This window comes from Triturus cristatus, chromosome 3_1 (assembly GCF_964204655.1).
Source record: "Triturus cristatus chromosome 3_1, aTriCri1.1, whole genome shotgun sequence".
Lineage (NCBI taxonomy): Eukaryota > Metazoa > Chordata > Amphibia > Caudata > Salamandridae > Triturus > Triturus cristatus.
This window is the reverse complement of record NC_140583.1, coordinates 64,486,366-64,509,554: the sequence shown is the minus strand read 5'-3', so window position 1 is coordinate 64,509,554 and position 23,189 is coordinate 64,486,366.

Here is a 23,189-nt window from a genome sequence, read left to right as displayed (position 1 = left end):
ATGATGATGTACCACCAGCTTAAGACTGGGGATCAATGACTTACGATGGGACAACCATGATATATGGTTGACATCAATGCGGCATTCTTGACATATTAATGATTGATTCATGTTGTGATGGTTTATGACCAATCATGTGGATTATTACTTACTGCTAATATACTGTGGTCACTTTTACACCACCCAAGGTCTGGAAGGATTCTTGATGGTTGGTGGTGAAACAGTGGCCAAGAGGCCCAGGAGGACCAGCTCGCCCATCTAGGGTCAGTCAGGGTTTTTCAAAGCAGTGTAACTTAGAGCCGGTGCAAGAGGAAAATGAGGACGTTCTACAAATATCGAGAACGGACTTATAGGCCCTCATTGAAGAAGTGGTTGATTCTCCCCTCGCTGAACCTCAAGCAAAAACACAAAGAGAGGATCAGGATGAAGATCAGGAATTTGATCAAAAATGAAAATATATTCCGGGCTCCCAGCTTTGTGAGCTCCAAAAGCACATCGCGGATTGCTGAGCTTTGCAGAGAAACTGCATCCGGAAGAGTTTCAACTCCCAATGTAATGGGGGCCAAGTTGACGATTTACCTCTATATGATGCAATTAAACAAATAATGTTTAAGAAATGGAGGTATATGGACAAGGCAGCCATTCCATGTTTTCTTACTAAAAGGTACTTTGTTCAAAATTTGGAGAGTAACTTCCTGCAAACTACTAAAGTAAACACTATTCTAATGTCAATGGCTTCTACTTCTGTGGCTTCAGAGGACGCTGCTTTGCCAGACGTAGTGTGTAAGAAAGTGGAGTCTATGCTGAAGAGGTTGTATGCGGCATCCATTTGTACAACCAGACCCAACACCTATGCTGTGCATGCCACACAAGTACTCCTACAGGGTTTCCAACGGCTGTATGACTGCCTTCAGGACAATGACAATCCTACGCCCATTTTAGCAAACAATTAATCTCCTTTCCCAAATTTTATGGTGGATTATGGACGGTGGCAACATTAGCATGAGCAGGGGGATGTGGATGAAATCCTGGGAACTGGACCCTCTCAGAGATCCATAATTCAGAAGTTGCCCTTTACAGATCCGAAGTTGTTCGCTGCCGAATTGGATAGTATGGTTCAACAGGCTGTGGAGAAGAAGAACACTCTGAAACCTTTTTGGTTGCTCTCTGAGACGTCCTTGTTATCAAAACAATAACCTCAGAGGCAACAGAACAATCATCCCTTTCATGGTTAGGTTTATGGTCAGGGGGCTGGTTTGCCAATAGAACACCACAAATTACTAATCAAGATCAAGGAAAGCCCCAGAAATTACATTTCTGGGGTGGGTGTAAGTCTAAGACTCTTTGATCACCAATGGGTGAGGTACATTTTGGACACTTGGGCTCTCAACATCATCGAGGATGGGCACTCTATTCTCTTCTCTACATCCTTACAAAGAGATGAGTTAAAAAGGCAATCTATGCTTCTTAGGGTCCAGGCCCTGATAGAGAAAGGAGCAGCAGTCTCGGTCCCGGAACAACAGGAATAAGCAGATTTTATTCTACTCTTTTTTTAGTTGCGCAACCAGGCGGCAGGTGTCGTCCTGTTTTAGGTCTAACGGCATCAAACAAGGATGTCCTAGTGGGCAAGTTTTGTTTGATTTAACTCCACACAATCATACCTTCAGCAGCAGAAGGCAATTTTCTAGCGACTCTGGACTTGCAGAATGCCTATTTCCACATTCCTTTCCATCCGGGGAGTAGAATTCTATGTGTTTTGCAGCATCTACAATTCACAGCTCTCCTCTTCAGTCTAGGAACTTCATCCAGAGTCTTCACAAAAGCACTGGTGCATGTTGTTGCACAGCTTGAGTCAACTCGAGTGTCAGTATTTATGTATCTTGACGGCTGATTGCTGTCTGCCTCTTCTCTCTTTAAGGCTCAAGAGAAGGCGAAGATAGTAACCGAAGTGTTGCAGAGATCGGATTTCAGAATCAAATGACAGAAGTCTCATTTCAGCTCTCGCAGATCAAGACATTTATCAGAGCTCGGTTCGATATCAGGTCTGTATTGGTGGATTGTCTGTGCAAATTGGGACTGGCATGAGGAGGACACAGATAAGATGGTCATGATCCAATTACTTACCAATAATCTCAATTACCCCGATTCATGCACTTCAACTCCTTGAATATGGAGAGAGAAAAAAGACCTTAACACGTGGGATAAGAGACCCCATAACATGGCTAAAGGTCTTTTGAAGGCAGAAATACTTCATTTAGTCATGACTGGGACAAAGAGGACAATAAATCGGGGTAATAAAGATTACTGGTATTTAATGGGTTCATTCGTTCATTTATTAAAGGCAGTCATGACTTGTTGTAGCATTGGCATCATTCACACAGCTCCCAGCGCCTCGGGGCATGACCTTTCTTGTGGGATTTGGAAGTTATTGCAACTCTAGCATTGAAAGTTTAGGATGAACCTTTAAAAAATGAATTGATTTCTGGTCCACATTGAAGACATCGACTAATCAAAAAACAAAATGTGGGGATGGGGGAATTCCTTTTTATTAAATAGTTTTAAGTATGGACCATAACCAGTAATTAAGTGGCGACCTCACCCAATTTGCGATTGTTAGAGTGTCTAGCATTTTATACACCTCTCGGCTCAGCGGACCAGCCAATGACCCCTGCTGATGGTTTGCAGATTTACTTTACTACTGATTAACAATCAGGCTTTTGAAGATGAAACAGGTTCCTACCGGGCCCTATATTGACTTCATTCAATCTAAATGCATACATGCTGATCGATTTCTGAACAATGACGGAATAAAACTTAATGCAATCTGTTGAAAATGGCCCTTTCTGCAGGATCATCCCCAAACCTTTTGCCTTCCTCCTCCCCTCTTTGCTGAATTTGTTTTTGTTGGCTTTAGGACTCTGTGCATTTTACCACTGCTAACCACTGCTAAATTGCTTGTGCTCGCTCCCTTAAAACATGGTAGATTGGCTTATACCCAGCTGGCATATTTAATTACTTATAATCCCATAGTAAAGTGCACTACATGTGCCAAGGGCCTGTACATTAAATGCCACTAGTGCGCCTTCAGCACTGATTGTGCCACCCATGTATGTAGCCCTTTAAACATGTCTCAGGTCTGCCATTGGAGAACCTGTGTGTGCAGTTTTAACCTGCCATTTTGACATGGCAAAATACACATTTTTCCAGGCCAAACCTGCCTTTTTAATATACATCACCCCTAAGGTAGGCCCTGATAGCCCCAAGGACAGGGTGCAGTGTTTAAAAAGATGGGCACGTACTTAGGTTTTACATGTCCTGGTAGTGAAACACTCTTTATTTTGCTTTTCACTACAGCAAGGCCTATCTTTCCCATTGGATAACATTTTAGGTGCCTTATTTCCTTTTAGAAGTGTAATTTCCTAATCGGAAGAGATAACTGGTGTCTCTGGAATCCTAATTTAAAATCCTAACTGCTGGTGAAGTCAGATTTAAAATTACAATTCTGAAAATGCCACTTTTAGAAAGTTGGCATTCTCTTGCCTTGGCTATTTGGTGCCTGCAGACTGTCGCCACATGACTGTGTGTAGTTGGCAGTTGGGCTTTGTGCATTCCTCCTAGACAGCCACTCACAATGGGAGTTTAGGTGTGACTGAGTGGGCCATCACTGGAAATGATGGGAGGGAGGAGCTTGGCCCAGCCTCACTTACACTTAAATAGGTTGTGTCTTGCCTTCTCATAAAGGGCCTAATGACCCTGCATCAGCCAGCTTGCAGCCAGGGCAGGGGAGGTCGGGAATCCCGTGCACTTCTAAAACACTGCCTAGAAGCTTCTCCCACCCTCTAGAACCAGGGCTCTAGAGTATAAAATAAGAACCTCAGACACCAACTCTTCTGCCACTTCTGGGGAAATTCTACCAGGAGGAAGGACTACTGTGCTGCTGAAAGGACTGTCACTCTGCTGGTCTGCCACTCTGAGGGAGCTGCTGCCCTGTTGTGGGGACCTGCTGCCCTCTTTCTTGAGGAGGAAGAACTGCACCTGAAACTTATCTTCAACCCAGAACCCGAGGAGTGACTCAAAGGGATCGGGCCCGATTCACAGAACTAACTTAAGACAAAATCCTAAACTTACTACCATTTTGGTATTCACAGAAGGCACTTACTCATTTTGGTATTCACAGAAGGCACTTACTCATTTCGGTATTCACAGAAGTTAGGAGTCCTAACTTTAGGACTCCTAAATGCCTTCTGTGAATACCGAAAGTCTTAAAATTAGGATTTTTCTCAGTTTAGTAGTAGTATAGTTAGGACTCCTAACTTTAGGACTCCTAAATGCCTTCTGTGAATACCGAAAGTCTTAAAATTAGGATTTATCTCAATTTAGTAGTAGTAAAGTTAGGACTCCTAACTTTAGGACTCCTAAATGCCTTCTGTGAATACCGAAAGTCTTAAAATTAGGATGTATCTCAATTTAGTAGTAGTAAAGTTAGGAGTCCTAACTTTAGGACTCCTAAACTGAGAAAAATCCTAATTTTAAGACTTTCGGTATTCACAGGAGGCATTTAGGAGTCCTAAAGTTAGGACTCCTAACTTCTGTGAATACCGAAGTGAGTAAGTGTCTTCTGTGAATACCAAAATGAGTAAGTGCCTTCTGTGAATACGAAAATGGTAGTAAGTTTAGGATTTTGTCTTAAGTTAGTTCTGTGAATCGGGCCCATAGTCTTCTGGTGTTCGTCTCGGAGACTCAGGGACATGAAAGGTTCCCCAACAGCTCCTATACCAGTCTTCTGCTAGTTTCCGACCCCCAAGTGGTAACTCTAAGGTCTTAAAATCAATCTTTTGGACTCTTCACTACCTCAAACAGGCCAGTTCGCACAAGAACCGCACCGCTCCCACCAAAAATCAGCGCAAGCCACCGCCTGACCTTCTCTTCGCACAGCAAGCATCCATTGCTGCAGAGGACCACCAATGCGAGGCCCCAGCCCGTCTGTCCGTGATGCCCGGCCTGCTCCTCGCACCATGATGACAACTGCCAGTTGTGCTTCCTGGCTCTCTGAAGCCCTCTTTAACATGTATGGGACTCAGGCAACTGGCAACTGCTCTGAGCCAAGCTAGGCTTAAGCACAGGGTAATTTGTAGTTGCTTGTGCCTTAACCTGACTAGGATTGTCGTTCCTGCTTGACCAGGGTTCCCACTCCAGTCAACCACTAAACCAATTCCTAATATTTGCAATCCATGTCAGTGATGTTGTTTCTGTTTACACTTACATCTATTAATTACTTTTTCATTCGCTAAGAGTATTTCTTTTTCCATGGTGCTGTGTTTCTGTAGTTTTTTTCGTATAATATTTTATGTTTAGTGTGTATTGTGAAAAGAGTCACCTCTGGGTATCTCTGTGAGTGTTTATTACTGAAAATGTACACAGAAATACATCTGGGACCTACAAGGGAAGAGAGAACCTTAGGGGTCGCTGTCCGGTGGAAGCTTTTCTTTGGACGAGAACCCTCACTCACCGAAGGTGGCATGCTTCATCGTGGGGTTCCCTCCTCACAACTGCACCGCAAGGTGCGGGCTCCAACTCTCTAATGGAGAGGATCAGAGGTGGTTTAGATTAGATGAACACTGTCTCATATAAACAACCTGTGAACCCTTTTGGGTTCGCAGGGTAGTCCCAGGCTAATTAGCTCACAGCAGTGACTGGCCTCTAAACACCAACATTTCCCCAATGCACCGTCAGATCAGCTCTATAACATTTCTTTTTTTTGCCGAGTTTTATATAGCGCGAACTTGACTCGAATCCAATCGGGTATCAGAGCGCTTTACATAGCACAAGTTACGTTACATGAGGACACACATTCAATTATTTTTGTTAGGCAAGGGAAGAGATAGGGGGCCCGATTCACAGAACAAACTTAAGACTAAATCCTAAACTTAGTACCATTCTGGTATTCACAGAATGCACCTAGTACTTCTGGTATTCACAGAATGAACTTACTACGTTTGCTATTCACAGAATGAACTTAGTACTTTTGCTATTCACAGAATGGATTTACGACTCCTAAACTTACGTCCGCACTCGGGCCGGAAATTCCGGCCCGGAGGCGGAGCTTCCGGCCCGGAGGCGGAGCTTCCGGCCCGGAGGCGGAGCTTCCGGGCCGGAGGCGGGGCTTTCGGGCCGGAGGCGGGGCTTCCGGCCCGGAGGTGGAGATTTCAGCCATAGCTAAATCGGCCGGAATCCCCACCTCCGGGCCGGAAGCTCCGCCTCCGGCCCGGAAGCCCCGCCTCCGGCCCGGAAGCTCCGCTTCCAGGCCGGAAGCTCCGCCTCCGGGCCGGAATTTCCGGCCCGAGTGCGGACGTAAGTTTAGGAGTCGTAAATCCATTCTGTGAATAGCAAAAGTACTAAGTTCATTCTGTGAATAGCAAAAGTACTAAGTTCATTCTGTGAATACCAGAAGTACTAAGTGCATTCTGTGAATACCAGAATGGTACTAAGTTTAGGATTTAGTCTTAAGTTTGTTCTGTGAATCGGGCCCTAAGTGATTTGCCCAGAATCACAGGATGTTCAGCGTCATTACCGAGACTCGAACCCAGTTCCCCAGGTCCGAGGTCGAGTGCCCTAGCCGTTAGGCCAACTCCTCTCCCTACATTGGTGCCAAATCATTGGTGGGGGGAATGGATTGTTGGTGCATGAAGGCAGAGTTTGAGAGGCAGAAGGGAGAGGAAGGACCAGAGTTTACGTGGTGTTAAAAACAGTCCTTCGGCATCTAACAGATGATTAAAAGTCGTTTAAAGTGGGGTGCTGGTGCTGTTTGCATGATCTCATCACAGACAGCTTATTGTACTCCTCTGAAGGTTAGCACCCTGGTCCCGGCTTTCTCATGCCACAGGTAGATCCTGCTAGACAGGCTCTTCCTGGTCTATTGCATCTCCTATTTTTGAAAGACTAGTTCAGTTTCCCTCTTTGCATGGCTGTACTCCTTTAAGAATACCCATCCTGTCCTGTAAAGCTATATATACGCCCTCTTGAACCTCCCACCAGCTCCTGCTACACAGTGTTATCCAGCCCCCCTTGGTTGGTGCCCCCTTTTCAAAGCCATAAATGCTAAGTTTCACAGGTCCATGCAAAACTAGCTGGCTCCAGTCTAGATTTTCCATCTGCCTTCACAGACTTGTAGGACTAGTTTTTACAGTAAACCAAACATGAGCACAACCCAATCCCAGAATGCAAAGAAAAACAATACTGGGCAATAGGGGTGTGGCTATCCATGGTGCAGCAGGTGCAGTGACATCTGTGCCCAGAGGCCTCATGGGCCAATGAAACTCTTATTATTGCAGCTTTTATTACAAGCACAGCAGCCGAGGAGCTTATGGGATTATTTTCCTCACTTGCCTAAGGGCCCCTGGAGCTCTTACTATGATACTGACCAGTTATGCATAGAGCTTGGAAAGTGGACAAGGCCGCAAAGCACCCTCCAGATCACCCAGTAAAAAAAGTACATGTACACCCAATTCAGCTGTCACTCAACATCCAGAGCTGCCACCCTTTCCCCCGTAATTGTAAATGCATTTAATTAACACTTACTACCCCTGACGAGGTGTCAAAGTGGGTTTCAGCGAGTAGCACTCTACCCTCTAACCCAAAAAGGATTAGAGGTGAATTAGTATAGGGAATTATGAAATTAATTTTAGCAGTGGACATGTGGGCCTGTATTTGGATAGAAAAGGACAGTGGAGGGATGGAAGAGGGAAGGGTCTAGAAAGTGTTTCTTTGGAGATCATAGCAGTAGAAGGAGGTTTGGGATGAATAAATGAGAGATGGAGGGAGACCATGCATGTCCTCTCTATGTGCTGTAACTTTGTGTGAGTGTGTGATACAGTACCCAGGCCTCCCTACAGACCCGGGCCATGGGTGTCCTCTCCATGTCGAGTGTGGGACACGCCACCCAGGCCTGCCCACAGACCCAAGCCATACGTGTCTTCTCTGTGTCGAGAATGTGACATGGTACCCAGGTCTCCCCACAGACCCAAGCCATGCATGTCCTCTCTGTGTCAAGTGTGTGACATGGTACCCAGGCCTCCCACAGACCCAAGTCATACGTGTCTTCTCTGTGTCGAGAATGTGACATGGTACCTAAGTCTCCTCACAGACCCAAGGCATTTTTCTCCTCTCTGTGTCAAGTGTGTGACATGGTACCCAGGCCTCCCACAGACCCAAGTCATGCATGTGCTCTCCGTGTACTGTATCACTCTGTGAGTGTGTGACAAGTACCAGACCTCACTACCCATGCCATGCATGTCCTCTTTGTTGGAAGGCGGACCTCGGGGAGTCGGAGAGACCACCCAGAGGGGCCCCCACACTGTACGAAGTAGCCGAGCGCTGCTGAGAAGCCTCCGGGGAGGTCCTTCTCCTATCACGTACTAGCACAGTAACACCACCACACAGGACTCAAGGAGGTTGTCTCAAGACGAGCAATTCTTTATCAGCACTTAAAGGTTACGGGATCAATATTTACACGAAAGGGATCAAGGGATCCACAAAAGTCCCAGTGTCTCTTTAGAAGGGAAGGGGTAGCGGGACAGTCTTTGGCAGGAGCTTGGTACGAGGGTACCTGGGACCCAGTTCTTATCCTCAAGCTGGAGGGCCTCCGGATCTCGGAGGGGTCGAGCCGCGACGGCGTCAGCAGGGCTCTGGTGTTCAGTTCGTGGAGAGCCGCGACCAGGTCAGTGGGGCTCTCAAGATGGTTTCTGCTCAGCTCGAGCCGCGACGTCGTCAGCAGGGCTCCGAGGGAGGTTTCAGCGAGGTTGGGCCGCGACAGCGTCAGCAGGGCCCCGATGTTCCGGGGGGGCTTCAAGGTTTCAGTAAGAAGGAGCCGCGACGCAGTCTGCAGGGCTCGTGGTGGTTTCAAGCAAGAGTTCTTCTCCGTAGGGTTGGCCGCGATTCGATCAGCAGGGCTCTCGACTCCGGGATACAACTGCCGGTCTGTTGCGGGGTCGCCCCAGATATAGGCCTGGAGCCCTTTGATGTCCGGACCCTTGCGCCCGGGGGGCGGAGAGGCCGGGTTGGGAGCGGCCAGACGCCCAGCAGGAGAGGCGCCCGGCCCAGGAGAGATGGAGGCCGATCGTACCTCGGTGTGTGGGGACGGTTGGGGGTCCCATCGATACCGCCCTCCGCCAAGGGCGAGGAAGTGTTCACGTGGTACCCCCTGGCCAGTTCTTGGTGCCTCAATGTCTGGGCCTTGCTGGGGCCGAGGCCGGGTTGAGCGGGGTCATGTGGGCTGGTGTGCAGGGTCACGTGGCAGGCAACAAAATGGTGGAGCCCCGAGGTGTGTGTGACCTCGTGCGGCTTGAACGGGTGGCCCGTGGAGGCCAGGGCGGGGAACGGGCCCAATCCCAGGGAAGTCAGGACCACGCCACGAGGCCGGGTCCAACAGGCGTCCCCCCCAGCCGAAGGCAGGGAGAGTCACCCATCTCCTTGGGGATTCTCCTCGTCAAGGCGGAAGAAGCGGGATAGGCCGTCAGCGTTGGCGTGGTCATTGCCGGGCCGGTGCTCAACAGAGAAGTCCATCCCTTGCAGGGCAATGGACCACCGCAGCAGCTTGGGATTCTCGCCTCTCATTTGCATTAACCACCACAAGGGCCGGTGGTCGGTCTGGACCAGAAAGTGGGTACCGAAGAGATAGGGCCGGAGCTTCTTAAGGGCCCACACTACTGCGAAGGCCTCGCGCTCGATGGTGCTCCATCGTTGCTCCTGGGGCAGCAGCCGTCGGCTGATGTAGGCCACTGGTCGGTCGAGTCCCTTCTCATCAACCTGAGACAGGACGGCCCCGATCCCAATTTCTGAGGCGTCTGTCTGCACGATAAACTCTTTACTGTAGTCAGGGGCCTGGAGCACAGGGGCAGTGCACATCGCTGCCTTGAGAGCCTCGAAAGCTGATTGGCAGCGGGGAGTCCAGTGCACTTTCTTGGGCTGTTTCTTTGAGGTGAGCTCCGTGAGAGGCCCAACAATGCTCCCATAGTCCCGGATGAACCGCCGGTAGTATCCGGTGAGGCCCAGGAAGGCCCGTACAGCGGTCTGGGTAGTGGGGGGTTCCCATGCCTGGATGGCATCGACTTTTGGCTGGAGGGGGGCCACCAGACCGCTTCCCACCTGATGGCCCAGGTAGGTCACCGATCCTTGGCCGATCTGGCATTTGCTGGCCTTGATCGTGAGCCCGGCCCTTTGGAGGGCGGCCAGGACTGCTTTGAGGTGACCCAGGTGCTCAGCCCAGTGGTTGCTGTACACGGCAATGTCATCCAAATAGGCCGCGCTGAAGGCCTCGAGCCCGGCCAAAACCTTGTTTACGAGTCTCTGAAAGGTGGCCGGGGCGTTCTTCATGCCGAAGGGCATTACCCGAAAGTGGTAATGCCCATCAGGGGTGGAAAAGGCGGATCTTTCTTGGGCGCCGGGGGTGAGCTGGATCTGCCAGTACCCGGCGGTGAGGTCCAGCGTGCTCAGGTAGTGGGCGGACCCCAAGCGGTCGATGAGTTCGTCGGCCCGGGGTATAGGATGGGCGTCCGTCTTGGTCACGGCATTCAGAGCTCGGTAGTCTACACTAAATCGTAACTCCGGGGGATGGCCTTGTGCGGCGGCCTTCGGTACCAGGACGACAGGGCTGGCCCACGGGCTGTCGGAGGGCTCGATGACCCAGAGGGCCAACATCTTCGCTACTTCGGCCTGGATGCATGCCCGTACTCGGTCGGGTACCCTGTAGGCTCGGTGTCGCACGGGGGGGCTGTCCCCGGTGTCGACGTCGTGGACGCACCAGTGGGTCACCCCCGGGGTGAGGGAGAAGAGGGCTGCGTAGTCCTGCAGCAGTTGTTGACAGTCGTTACGCTGTTCCGGGGTCAGGGAGGAGGCGAGTTGGACACCCTCGATGGATCCATCGTGGACGTCGTTCTGCAAGAGGTCGGGTAGGGGCTCGGAGTCGTCCTCGCCCCCCTCGTCGGTCGCCAGTAGCAGGCTCAGTTCGGTCCGGGCAAAGTGGGGTTTGAGCCGGTTAGCGTGTAGAACCCGGAGGGGGTTCCGGGGAGACTCCAGGTCGACTAGGTAGGTGACGGGCTCTTCTTCTCCACCACCTTGAAGGGCCCGGTCCACTTGTCCTGGAGGGCGCAGGGCTCAACAGGGGCCATGACCCAGACTCGCTGGCCTGGCTCGAACTCGATTGTAGAGGTGTTCCGATCGTACCACCACTTCATGTCCTCCTGGCTGGCCTCGAGGTTGGCTTCGGCCAGGGCTCGGAACTTGCAGGTCTGGTTTCGTAGGGTCAGGAGGTATCGGTAGACGTCAGGAGGGGCGCCTTGGAGCTTCGTCTCCCAGCCCTCCTTGACCAGGCTGAGGGGTCCGCGGACCGGATGCCCATACAATAGTTCAAACGGGCTGAACCCCAGGGACTTCTGCGGGACCTCCCGATAGGCGAACAGGAGGCATGGCAGTAGGACATCCCATCTCCGCCGGAGGGGCTCTTCCAGGCCCTGAATCATCCCCTTTAGGGTTCTGTTAAAGCGCTCGACCAGTCCGTTCCCCTGAGGGTGATAGGGGGTGGTGAATTTGTACGTGACCCCGCACTGCTGCCACAGGGACCGCATGTACTTGGAGATGAAGTTTGTGCCCCGGTCGCTCACCACTTCGCGGGGAAATCCCACTCTTGAGAAGATTCCCATTAAGGCCCGGCCCACCACGGGGGCCGTTACAGTTCTCAGCGGGACAGCCTCCGGGTACCTGGTGGCGTGGTCCACGAGGACCAGGATGAAGCAGTGGCCCAGGGCGGTCCGGGGGTCCAGGGGCCCCACAATGTCGATCCCGACCCGTTCAAACGGGGTGCTGACAGCTGGAAAGGGCTGGAGGGGGGCCTTGACCCGACCCCCCGCCTTCCCGCTGGCTTGGCAGGTCTGGCAGGACCGGCAGTGGTTGTCCACGTCTCTCCGCATCCGGGGCCAGTAGAAGTGGGTCACCAGACGGCTGTAAGTTTTGTCTTGCCCTAGGTGTCCGGCGAGGGGCACGTCATGTGCCAGGTTGAGAAGGAACTCCCGGAAGCGGAGGGGGACCACCAACACGCGGCTGGCCCCGAGTTCTGCCACTTTCTGTTCACTGTACAATAGGCCCTCGGCCCAGTAGACCCAGTGGGCGCCGGTCTTGTCACCGTTGGCTTGTGCGGACGCCTGTTGTCAGACCCCTTCGAGAGAGGGACAGGACTGCTGTTCTTGCTGGAACTGCTCTCGGGTGGGGCCCCCTTCGTGGCGCCATTGTGCAAGTTCTGGTAGGGCGCCGAGGGAAGCGATCTCTTCGGGGGAGGGTTCAGTAGGTCCAGTGTCGGTGTCCGCCTCCCCCTCGCTGCAGGCGGGGGGTGGTGCGAGCCCCGCGGGCTTGGCGGAACCGGAGGCCAGGGACGAGCGGGGGGCCTGGGCGGCCATGGACCGGGTGAAGGCGCAGGCCCACTCGGATAGTCCCAGCATTCGGAGGTGCTCTCGTCGCTCCACTTGAGCCCAGGGGGAACTCTCTAGGTCGTTCTCCAGGAGGCAGTCCACTGGTGCGTCGTCGCGGACAGTCACTTTTAGTAGGCCTGTCACCCCTCCCCACTCGAAGGGGACCAGGGCCATCTGGCACAGGCTTTCGCTGTTGTCGGCCGTCCGGACGGGGCACAGCACATTGGGTAGGATTTGTTCGGGGGTCACCAGGTGGCAGCGGACAGCGGTGACACTGGCGCCGGTGTCGCGAAGGGCTTCGGCACGTCGTCCATTAATGGTGACCTGCTGCTGGTATTTCTGGGTGTTGCTTGGGATGGGTGTGCGGGGCACCATTTCTCGGCTGCCCAGGCAGACCAGGGACATGGCCGCCGGCTCCCACTCGGTGGTTCCTCGGTCGAGGGGTTCTTCCTCTTCCTCTCCTTCCCCCAGGGCGGCGGCCGCCAGCTGTCGGGACGGGGGTCCGCCGGCCCCGCTTCTTCGGTTCAGGGGGCAGACCGGATCGCTGGCATAGTGCCCGGTTTGTTGACAGCCGTAGCAGGTTATTGGGGGCCGTGGTCCGGTTCTGGCTGGGGTCGCCCCTCTTCGGGCTAGGCTCGGGGAGAGGTGTTGCTGAGGCGGCCCTCGAGGTGGGCTCCGGGGGGCCCCGGCGGGGGGGTCCCGGTTCCGGTTCGGCCCTCCCCCTCCACCGCGTTGGCGGGGAGGTCCGGTGGGGTTCCTCTGGTACTCCCCCATCGAGTTCCGGGGGACTCGGGTGTTGACCCATCGATCGGCCTCGACGGCGAGTTTTCGTGGGTCGGTCATCTTGCTGTCGAGGAGGTGTTGCCTTAGCTCCACGAAGTAGTTGTTGGAGAGATGTTCCCAAACAATGAGGTCGACTAGCTGCCCGTAGGTGGTGACCTTGCTACCCTTGATCCACCCTTCTAGGGCCCGGGTGAAAAAGTCCACATATTCCACCCAGGTGGTACCAGGGATCTTCTTGCAGTCTCTGAACTGCTGGCGGTACATTTCCGCGGTTAGCCCGTAGCGGGTGAGCAGGGCCTCCTTCATGTGGTCGTAGGAGGTCATCACCTCTTCTGGCAGCTGGAGCAGTGTGTCTCGACCTTCACTAAGGAACCGACCCCACAGGCCGGCACCCCAGTCCTTTCAGGGCACCCGATGGGAGGTCATGGCCACCTCGTATGCCTTGAAGCATTGTTGGATGTCGTCATTTTTATAGTACTCCTTGACGACATCTTTAGGGATATGTACCTTGGCTTCGGCAGGCGGTAGGGCGTCTCTATTACTGGGGGTTTCGGTCCCCCCTTTCTGTGCCTTGAGCTCGAGCTCTTTGAGACTTCGCTCGTGCTCAAGGGTCAGTCTCTTTTCTTCCAACTCTCGATGCCGTCTCTTCTCTTCTATTTCCTCTTGTAGCCGTAGCTGCTCTAGGGCTATTTTCTTTTCCGCCAGCTGGAGTTCGCCGTCCAGCCGCAGTCGTGCGAGCTCTAGTTCGTGGTTCCGGACCTTCTCCCGTTCTCGTATCTCCTCTGCGGAGAGGCCGGTTTCTAGGCTGTTTCTTCCTCCGGTTGCCGGAGTCGGTGCGGTTGGTGTGGCCACAGTCAGGGGCAGGGGAACTTCGTTCTGGGAGGGGCCTGCCTCGGCCTCTAGCCAGGTCCTCAGGGCTTTCTGCATCTCTTCTTTGGTACCTAGGCCGGTGGTTGCAATGCCCTTGTCCTTGCAGAACTGTTTCAATTCTTTGTGCGTGTATTCCTCCAACCGTTCGGGCTGGAACTCCGTGGTCGCGTTGTTTTCTTGGTTGCTCATGACTTCCGTTTGTCTGGATGGGTAGCTAGTGGGTTACTGGCTTGTACGTACTGCGTTCGGCTCGGATCCCGTCGCTGGCCACCAAATGTTGGAAGGCGGACCTCGGGGAGTCGGAGAGACCACCCAGAGGGGCCCCCACACTGTACGAAGTAGCCGAGCGCTGCTGAGAAGCCTCCAGGGAGGTCCTTCTCCTATCATGTACTAGCACAGTAACACCACCACACAGGACTCAAGGAGGTTGTCTCAAGACGAGCAATTCTTTATCAGCACTTAAAGGTTACGGGATCAATATTTACACGAAAGAGATCAAGGGATCCACAAAAGTCTCAGTGTCTTTTTAGAAGGGAAGGGGTAGCGGGACAGTCTTTGGCAGGAGCTTGGTACGAGGGTACCTGGGACCCAGTTCTTATCCTCAAGCTGGAGGGCCTCCGGATCTCGGAGGGGTCGAGCCGCGACGGCGTCAGCAGGGCTCTGGCGTTCAGTTCGTGGAGAGCCGCGACCAGGTCAGCGGGGCTCTCAAGATGGTTTCTGCTCAGCTCGAGCCGCGACGTCGTCAGCAGGGCTCCGAGGGAGGTTTCAGCGAGGTTGGGCCGTGACAGCGTCAGCAGGGCCCCGATGTTCCGGGGGGGCTTCAAGGTTTCAGTAAGAAGGAGCCGCGACGCAGTCTGCAGGGCTCGTGGTGGTTTCAAGCAAGAGTTCTTCTCCGTAGGGTTGGCCGCGATTCGATCAGCAGGGCTCTCGACTCCGGGATACAACTGCCGGTCTGTTGCGGGGTCGCCCCAGATATAGGCCTGGAGCCCTTTGATGTCCGGACCCTTGCGCCTGGGGGGCGGAGAGGCCGGGTTGGGAGCGGCCAGACGCCCAGCAGGAGAGGCGCCCGGCCCAGGAGAGATGGAGGCCGATCGCACCTCGGTGTGTGGGGACGGTTGGGGGTCCCATCAATACCGCCCTCCGCCAAGGGCGAGGAAGTGTTCACGTGGTACCCCCTGGCCAGTTCTTGGTGCCTCAATGTCTGGGCCTTGCTGGGGCCGAGGCCGGGTTGAGCGGGGTCATGTGGGCTGGTGTGCAGGGTCACGTGGCAGGCAACAAAATGGTGGAGCCCCGAGGTGTGTGTGACCTCGTGCGGCTCGAACAGGTGGCCCAGGGAAGTCAGGACCACGCCACGAGGCCGGGTCCAACACTCTTTGTGTGCTGTATAGTTCTGTGTGTGTGTTCCATGCTACAAGGCCTTCCCACCGACCCAAGCCATGTGCATACGTGCCACCCATCCTGATTCAGGCAGGAGACTACCGATTTCAAGGCTAGTCTCCCGCCTCCTGAGTCCTGCATGCACAACCCCGATTCGGATGACTGACTCATGATCTGCTGGAAAGAAGGCAAAAGGGAGTTCTTGATGTCTGTCACGTGCACTCCCATCCACCCCAAGGAATTACCTCTGACATTAAAAGTTAAGGTTTTGTAATTTAACTCTTGGAGGGGGAGATTAGAGTGTTTGACAGGCCTCAACATTTCATTTTTGGCAGTTTTACATGGTGCAAACAAAAACCGTGTTTAGAACTACATTTTTGTTTGTGCTGCTATTAAACTGCCAAACATGAAATGCTGATTGTCCGTAAACATACATTCCAATCGATCCAATTCAGGCAGATTGCATCTGCTTCAATATAAATCAGTGAGGAAAATACAGTCTCCAGGACTATTTCTTTTAAATCTCCAACTTGCCAGGCTCTAAAATTTTGGAATTATGCATGTGTCATATCTGTGTGATGTATCACTCTGTGAGTGTCTGGCACGGTACACAGGCCTCCTCATAGACCCAAGCCCTGCTCTATGTGTGCTGTACCACTCTGTGAGAGTGTGGCACAGTACACAGGCCTCCTCATAGACCCAAGCCCTGCTCTCTGTGAGCTGTACCACTCTGTGAGTGTGTGACACAGTACACAGGCCTCCTCATAGACCCAAGCCCTGCTCTCTGCATGCTGTACCACTCTGTGAGTGTGTGGCACGGTACAGGCCTCCTGACAGACCCAAGCCCTGCTCTCTGTGAGCTGTACCACTCTGTGAGTGTGTAACACAGTAAACAGGCCTCCTCACAGACCCATGCCCTGCTTGTCCTCTCTGCGTGCTGCACCACTCTGTGAGTGTGTGGCACAGTACACAGGCCTCCTCATAGACCCAAACCCTGCTCTCTGTGTGCTGTACCACTCTGTGAGTGTGTAACACGGTACACAGGCCTCCTCACAGACCCAAGCCCTGCTTGTCCTCTCTGTGTGCTGTACCACTCTGTGAGTGTGTAACACAGCACACAGGCCTCCTCACAGACCCATGTCCTGCTTGTCCTCTCTGTGTGCTGTACCACTCTGTGAGTGTGTGACAAGGTACACAGGCCTCCTCACAGACCCACGACCTGCTCTCTGCGTGCTGTACCACTCTGTGAGTGTGTGGCACGGTACACATGCCTCCTCACAGACCCAAGCCCTGCTTGTCCTCTCTGTGTGCTGTACCACTCTGTGAGTGTGTGACACGGTGCACAGGCCTCCTCACAGACCCAAGCCCTGCTTGTCCTCTCTGCATGCTGTACCACTCTGTGAGTGTGTGGCACAGTACACAGGCCTCCTCATACACCCAAGCCCTGCTCTCTGTGTGCTGTACCAGTCTGTGAGTGTGTAACATGGTACACAGGCCTCCTCACAGACCCAAGCCCTGCTTTTCCTCTCTGTGTGCTCTACCACGATGTGAGTGTGTGACAAGGTACACAGGCCTCCTCACAGACCCACGCCCTGCTCTCTGCGTGCTGTATCACTCTGTGAGTGTGTGGCACGGTGACAGGCCTCCTCACAGACCCAAGCCCTGCTCTCTGTGTGCTGTACCACTCTGTGAGAGTGTGGCACAGTACACAGGCCTCCTCATAGAACCAATCCCTGCTTGTCCTCTCTGTGTGCTGTACCACTCTGTGAGTGTGTGACACGGTATACAGGCCTCCTCATAGACCCAAGCCCTGCTCTCTGTGTGCTGTACCAATCTGTGAGTGTGTGACATGGTACACAGGCCTCCTCATAGACCCAAGCCCTGCTCTCTGTGTGCTGTACCACTCTGTGCGTGTGTGACACGGTACACAAGCCTCCCGATAGACCCAAGCCCTGCTCTCTGCGTGCTGTACCACACTGTGAATGTGTGGCACGGTACACAGGCCTCCACACAGACCCAAGCCCTGCTTGTCCTCTCTGTGTGCTGTACCACTCTGTGAGTGTGTGGCAAGGTACACAGGCCTCCTCACAGACCCATGCCCTGCTCTCTGCGTGCTGTACCACTCTGTGAGTGTGTGGCACAGTACACAGGCCTCCTCACAGACCCAAGCCCTGCTCTCTGCGTGCTGTACCACTCTGTGAGTGTGTGGCATGGTACACAGGCCTTCTCACTGACCCAAGCCCTGCTTGTCCTCTCTGTGTGCTGTACCACTCTGTAAGTGTGTGACAAGGTACACAGGCCTCCTCACAGACCCACGCCCTGCTCTCTCCGTGCTGTACCACTCTGTGAGTGTGTGGCACAGTACACAGGCCTCCTCATACACCCAATCCCTGCTCTCTGTGTGCTGTACCACTCTGTGAGTGTGTAACATGGTACACAGGCCTCCTCACAGACCCAAGCCCTGCTTTTCCTCTCTGTGTGCTGTACCACTCTGTGAGTGTGTGACATGGTACACAGGCCTCCCGATAGACCCAAGCCCTGCTCTCTGCATGCTGTACCACTCTGTGAGTGTGTGGCACAGTACACATGCCTCCTCACAGACCCAAGCCCTGCTTGTCCTCTCTGTGTGCTGTACCACTCTGTGAGTGTGTAACACGGTACACAGGCCTCCTCACTGACCCAAGCTCTGCTTGTCCTCTCTGTGTGCTGTACCACTCTGTGAGTGTGTAACACAGTAAACAGGCCTCCTCACAGACCCATGCCCTGCTTGTCCTCTCTGCGTGCTGTACCACTCTGTGAGTGTGTGGCACAGTACACAGGCCTCCTCATAGACCCAAACCCTACTCTCTGTGTGCTGTACCACTCTGTGAGTGTTTAACACGGTACACAGGCCTCCTCACCGACCCAAGCCCTGCTTGTCCTCTCTGTGTGCTGTACCACTCTGTGAGTGTGTAACACAGCACACAGGCCTCCTCACAGACCCATGTCCTGCTTGTCCTCTCTGCGTGCTGTACCACTCTGTGAGTGTGTGGCACGGTACACATGCCTCCTCACAGACCCAAGCCCTGCTTGTCCTCTTTGTGTGCTGTACCACTCTGTGAGTGTGTGACACAGTACACAGGCCTTCTCATAGACCCACACCCTGCTCTCTGTGTGCTGTACCACTCTGTGAGTGTGTGACAAGGTACACAGGCCTCCTCACAGACCCACGACCTGCTCTCTGAGTGCTGTACCACTCTGTGAGTGAGTGGCACGGTACACATGCCTCCTCACAGACCCAAGCCCTGCTTGTCCTCTCTGTGTACTGTACCACTCTGTGAGTGTGTGACACGGTACACAGGCCTCCTCACAGACCCAAGCCCTGCTTTTCCTCTCTGTGTACTCTACCACTCTGTGAGTGTGTGACAAGGTACACAGGCCTCCTCACAGACCCACGCCCTGCTCTCTGCGTGCTGTATCACTCTGTGAGTGTGTGGCACGGTGACAGGCCTCCTCACAGACCCAAGCCCTGCTCTCTGTGTGCTGTACCACTCTGTGAGAGTGTGGCACAGTACACAGGCCTCCTCATAGACACAATCCCTGCTTGTCCTCTCTGTGTGCTGTACCACTCTGTGAGTGTGTGACACATTACACAGGCCTCCTCATAGACCCAAGCCCTGCTCTCTGCATGCTGTACCACTCTGTGAGTGTTTGGCACGGTACAGGCCTCCTGACAGACCCAAGCCCTGCTTGTCCTCTCTGTGTGCTGTACCACTCTGTGAGTGTGTGACACAGTACACAGGCCTCCTCACAGACCCAAGCCCTGCTCTCTGCGTGCTGTACCACTCTGTGAGTGTGTGACACGGTACACAGGCCTCCAGATATACCCAAACCCTGCTCTCTGCGTGCTGTACCACTCTTTGAGGGTGTGACACAGTACACAGGCCTCCTCATAGACCCACGCCCTGCTTGTCCTCTCTGTGTGCTGTACCACTCTGTGAGTGTGTGGCACGGTACACAGGCCTCCTCATAGACCCAAGCCCTGCTCTCTGTGTGCTGTACCACTCTGTGAGAGTGTGGCAGTGTACACAGGCCTCCTCATAGACCCAAGCCCTGCTCTCTGTGAGCTGTACCACTCTGTGAGTGTGTGACACAGTACACAGGCCTCCTTATAGACCCAAGCCCTGCTCTCTGCATGCTGTACCACTCTGTGAGTGTGTGGCACGGTACAGGCCTCCTGACAGACCCAAGCCCTGCTTGTCCTCTCTGTGTGCTGTACCACTCTGAGAGTGTGTGACACAGTACACAGGCCTCCTCACAGACGCAAGCCCTGCTCTCTGCGTGCTGTACCACTCTGTGAGTGTGTGACACGGTACACAGGCCTCCCGATAGACCCAAACTCTGCTCTCTGCGTGCTGTACCACTCTGTGAGGGTGTGACACAGTACACAGGCCTCCTCATAGACCCACGCCCTGCTTGTCCTCTCTGTGTGCTGTACCACTCTGTGAGTGTGTGACAAGGTACACAGGCCTCCTCATAGACCCAAGCCCTGCTCTCTGCGTGCTGTACCACTCTGTGAGTGTGTGGCACAGTACACAGGCCTCCTCACAGACCCAAACCCTGCTTGTCCTCTCTGTGTGCTGTACCACTCTGTGAGTGTGTGACATGGTACACAGGCCTCCCGATAGACCCAAGCCCTGCTCTCTGCGTACTGTACCACTCTGTGAGTGTGTGGCACGGTACACATGCCTCCTCACAGACCCAAGCCCTGCTTGTCCTCTCTGCATGCTGTACCACTCTGTGAGTGTGTGGCACAGTACACAGGCCTCCTCATACACCCAAGCCCTGCTCTCTGTGTGCTGTACCACTCTGTGAGTGTGTAACATGGTACACAGGCCTCCTCACAGACCCAAGCCCTGCTTTTCCTCTCTGTGTGCTCTACCACTCTGTGAGTGTGTGACAAGGTACACAGGCCTCCTCACAGACCCACGCCCTGCTCTCTGCGTGCTGTATCACTCTGTGAGTGTGTGGCACGGTGACAGGCCTCCTCACAGACCCAAGCCCTGCTCTCTGTGTGCTGTACCACTCTGTGAGAGTGTGGCACAGCACACAGGCCTCCTCATAGACACAATCCCTGCTTGTCCTCTCTGTGTGCTGTACCACTCTGTGAGTGTGTGACACAGTACACAGGCCTCCTCATAGACCCAAGCCCTGCTCTCTGCATGCTGTACCACTCTGTGAGTGTGTGGCACGGTACAGGCCTCCTGACAGACCCAAGCCCTGCTTGTCCTCTCTGTGTGCTGTACCACTCTGTGAGTGTGTGACACAGTACACAGGCCTCCTCACAGACCCAAGCCCTGCTCTCTGCGTGCTGTACCACTCTGTGAGTGTGTGACACGGTACACAGGCCTCCAGATATACCCAAACCCTGCTCTCTGCGTGCTGTACCACTCTGTGAGGGTGTGACACAGTACACAGGCCTCCCCATAGACCCACGCCCTGCTTGTCCTCTCTGTGTGCTGTACCACTCTGTGAGTGTGTGACAAGGTACACAGGCCTCCTCACAGCCCCACGCCCTGCTCTCTTCGTGCTGTACCACTCTGAGAGTGTGTGGCACAGTACACAGGTCTCCTCATAGACCCAAGCCCTGCTCTCTGCGTGCTGTACCACTCTGTGAGTGTGTGACATGGTACACAGGCCTCCCGATAGACCCAAGCCCTGCTCTCTGCATGCTGTACCACTCTGTGAGTGTGTGGCACGGTACACATGCCTCCTCACACACCCAAGCCCTGCTTGTCCTCTCTGCATGCTGTACCACTCTGTGAGTGTGTGGCACAGTACACAGGCCTCCTCATAGACCCACACCCTGCTCTCTGCGTGCTGTACCACTCTGTGAGTGTGTGGCACGGTACACATGCCTCCTCACAGACCCAAGGCCTGCTTGTCCTCTCTGTGTGCTGTACCACTCTGTGAGTGTGTGACAAGGTACACAGGCCTCCTCACAGACCCACGACCTGCTCTCTGCGTGCTGTACCACTCTGTGAGTGTGTGGCACAGTACACAGGCCTCCTCACAGACCCAAACCCTGCTTGTCCTCTCTGTGTGCTGTACCACTCTGTGAGTGTGTGACATGGTACACAGGCCTCCCGATAGACCCAAGCCCTGCTCTCTGCGTGCTGTACCACTCTGTGAGTGTGTGGCACGGTACACATGCCTCCTCACAGACCCAAGCCCTGCTTGTCCTCTCTGTGTGCTGTACCACTCTGTGAGTGTGTGACAAGGTACACAGGCCTCCTCACAGACCCACGCCCTGCTCTCTGCGTGCTATATCACTCTGTGAGTGTGTGGCACGGTGACAGGCCTCCTCACAGACCCAAGCCCTGCTCTCTGTGTGCTGTACCACACTGTGAGAGTGTGGCACAGTACACAGGCCTCCTCATAGACCCAATCCCTGCTTATCCTCTCTGTGTGCTGTACCACTCTGTGAGTGTGTGACACGGTACACAGGCCTCCTCATAGAGCCAAGCCCTGCTCTCTGTGTGCTGTACCACTCTGTGAGTGTGTGACACGGTACACAAGCCTCCCGATAGACCCAAGCCCTGCTCTCTGCGTGCTGTACCACACTGTGAATGTGTGGCACGGTACACAGGCCTCCACACAGACCCAAGCCCTGCTTGTCCTCTCTGTGTGCTGTACCACTCTGTGAGTGTGTGGCAAGGTACACAGGCCTCCTCACAGACCCATGCCCTGCTCTCTGCGTGCTGTACCACTCTGTGAGTGTGTGGCACAGTACACCGGCCTCCTCACAGACCCAAGCCCTGCTCTCTGCGTGCTGTACCACTCTGTGAGTGTGTGGCACGGTACACAGGCCTTCTCACTGACCCAAGCCCTGCTTGTCCTCTCTGTGTGCTGTACCACTCTGTAAGTGTGTTGCAAGGTACACAGGCCTCCTCACAGACCCACGCCCTGCTCACTGCGTGCTGTACCACTCTGTGAGTGTGTGGCACAGTACACAGGCCTCCTCATACACCCAAGCCCTGCTCTCTGTGTGCTGTACCACTCTGTGAGTGTGTAACACGGTACACAGGCCTCCTCACAGACCCAAGCCCTGCTTTTCCTCTCTGTGTGCTGTACCACTCTGTGAGTGTGTGACATGGTACACAGGCCTCCCGATAGACCCAAGCCCTGCTCTCTGTATGCTGTACCACTCTGTGAGTGTGTGGCACAGTACACATGCCTCCTCACAGACCCAAGCCCTGCTTGTCCTCTCTGTGTGCTGTACCACTCTGTGAGTGTGTAACACGGTACACAGGCCTCCTCACTGACCCAAGCTCTGCTTGTCCTCTCTGTGTGCTGTACCACTCTGTGAGTGTATAACACAGTAAACAGGCCTCCTCACAGACCCATGCCCTGCTTGTCCTCTCTGCGTGCTGTACCACTCTGTGAGTGTGTGGCACAGTACACAGGCCTCCTCATAGACCCAAACCCTACTCTCTGTGTGCTGTACCACTCTGTGAGTGTGTAACACGGTACACAGGCCTCCTCACCGACCCAAGCCCTGCTTGTCCTCTCTGTGTGCTGTACCACTCTGTGAGTGTGTAACACAGCACACAGGCCTCCTCACAGACCCATGTCCTGCTTGTCCTCTCTGCGTGCTGTACCACTCTGTGAGTGTGTGGCACGGTACACATGCCTCCTCACAGACCCAAGCCCTGCTTGTCC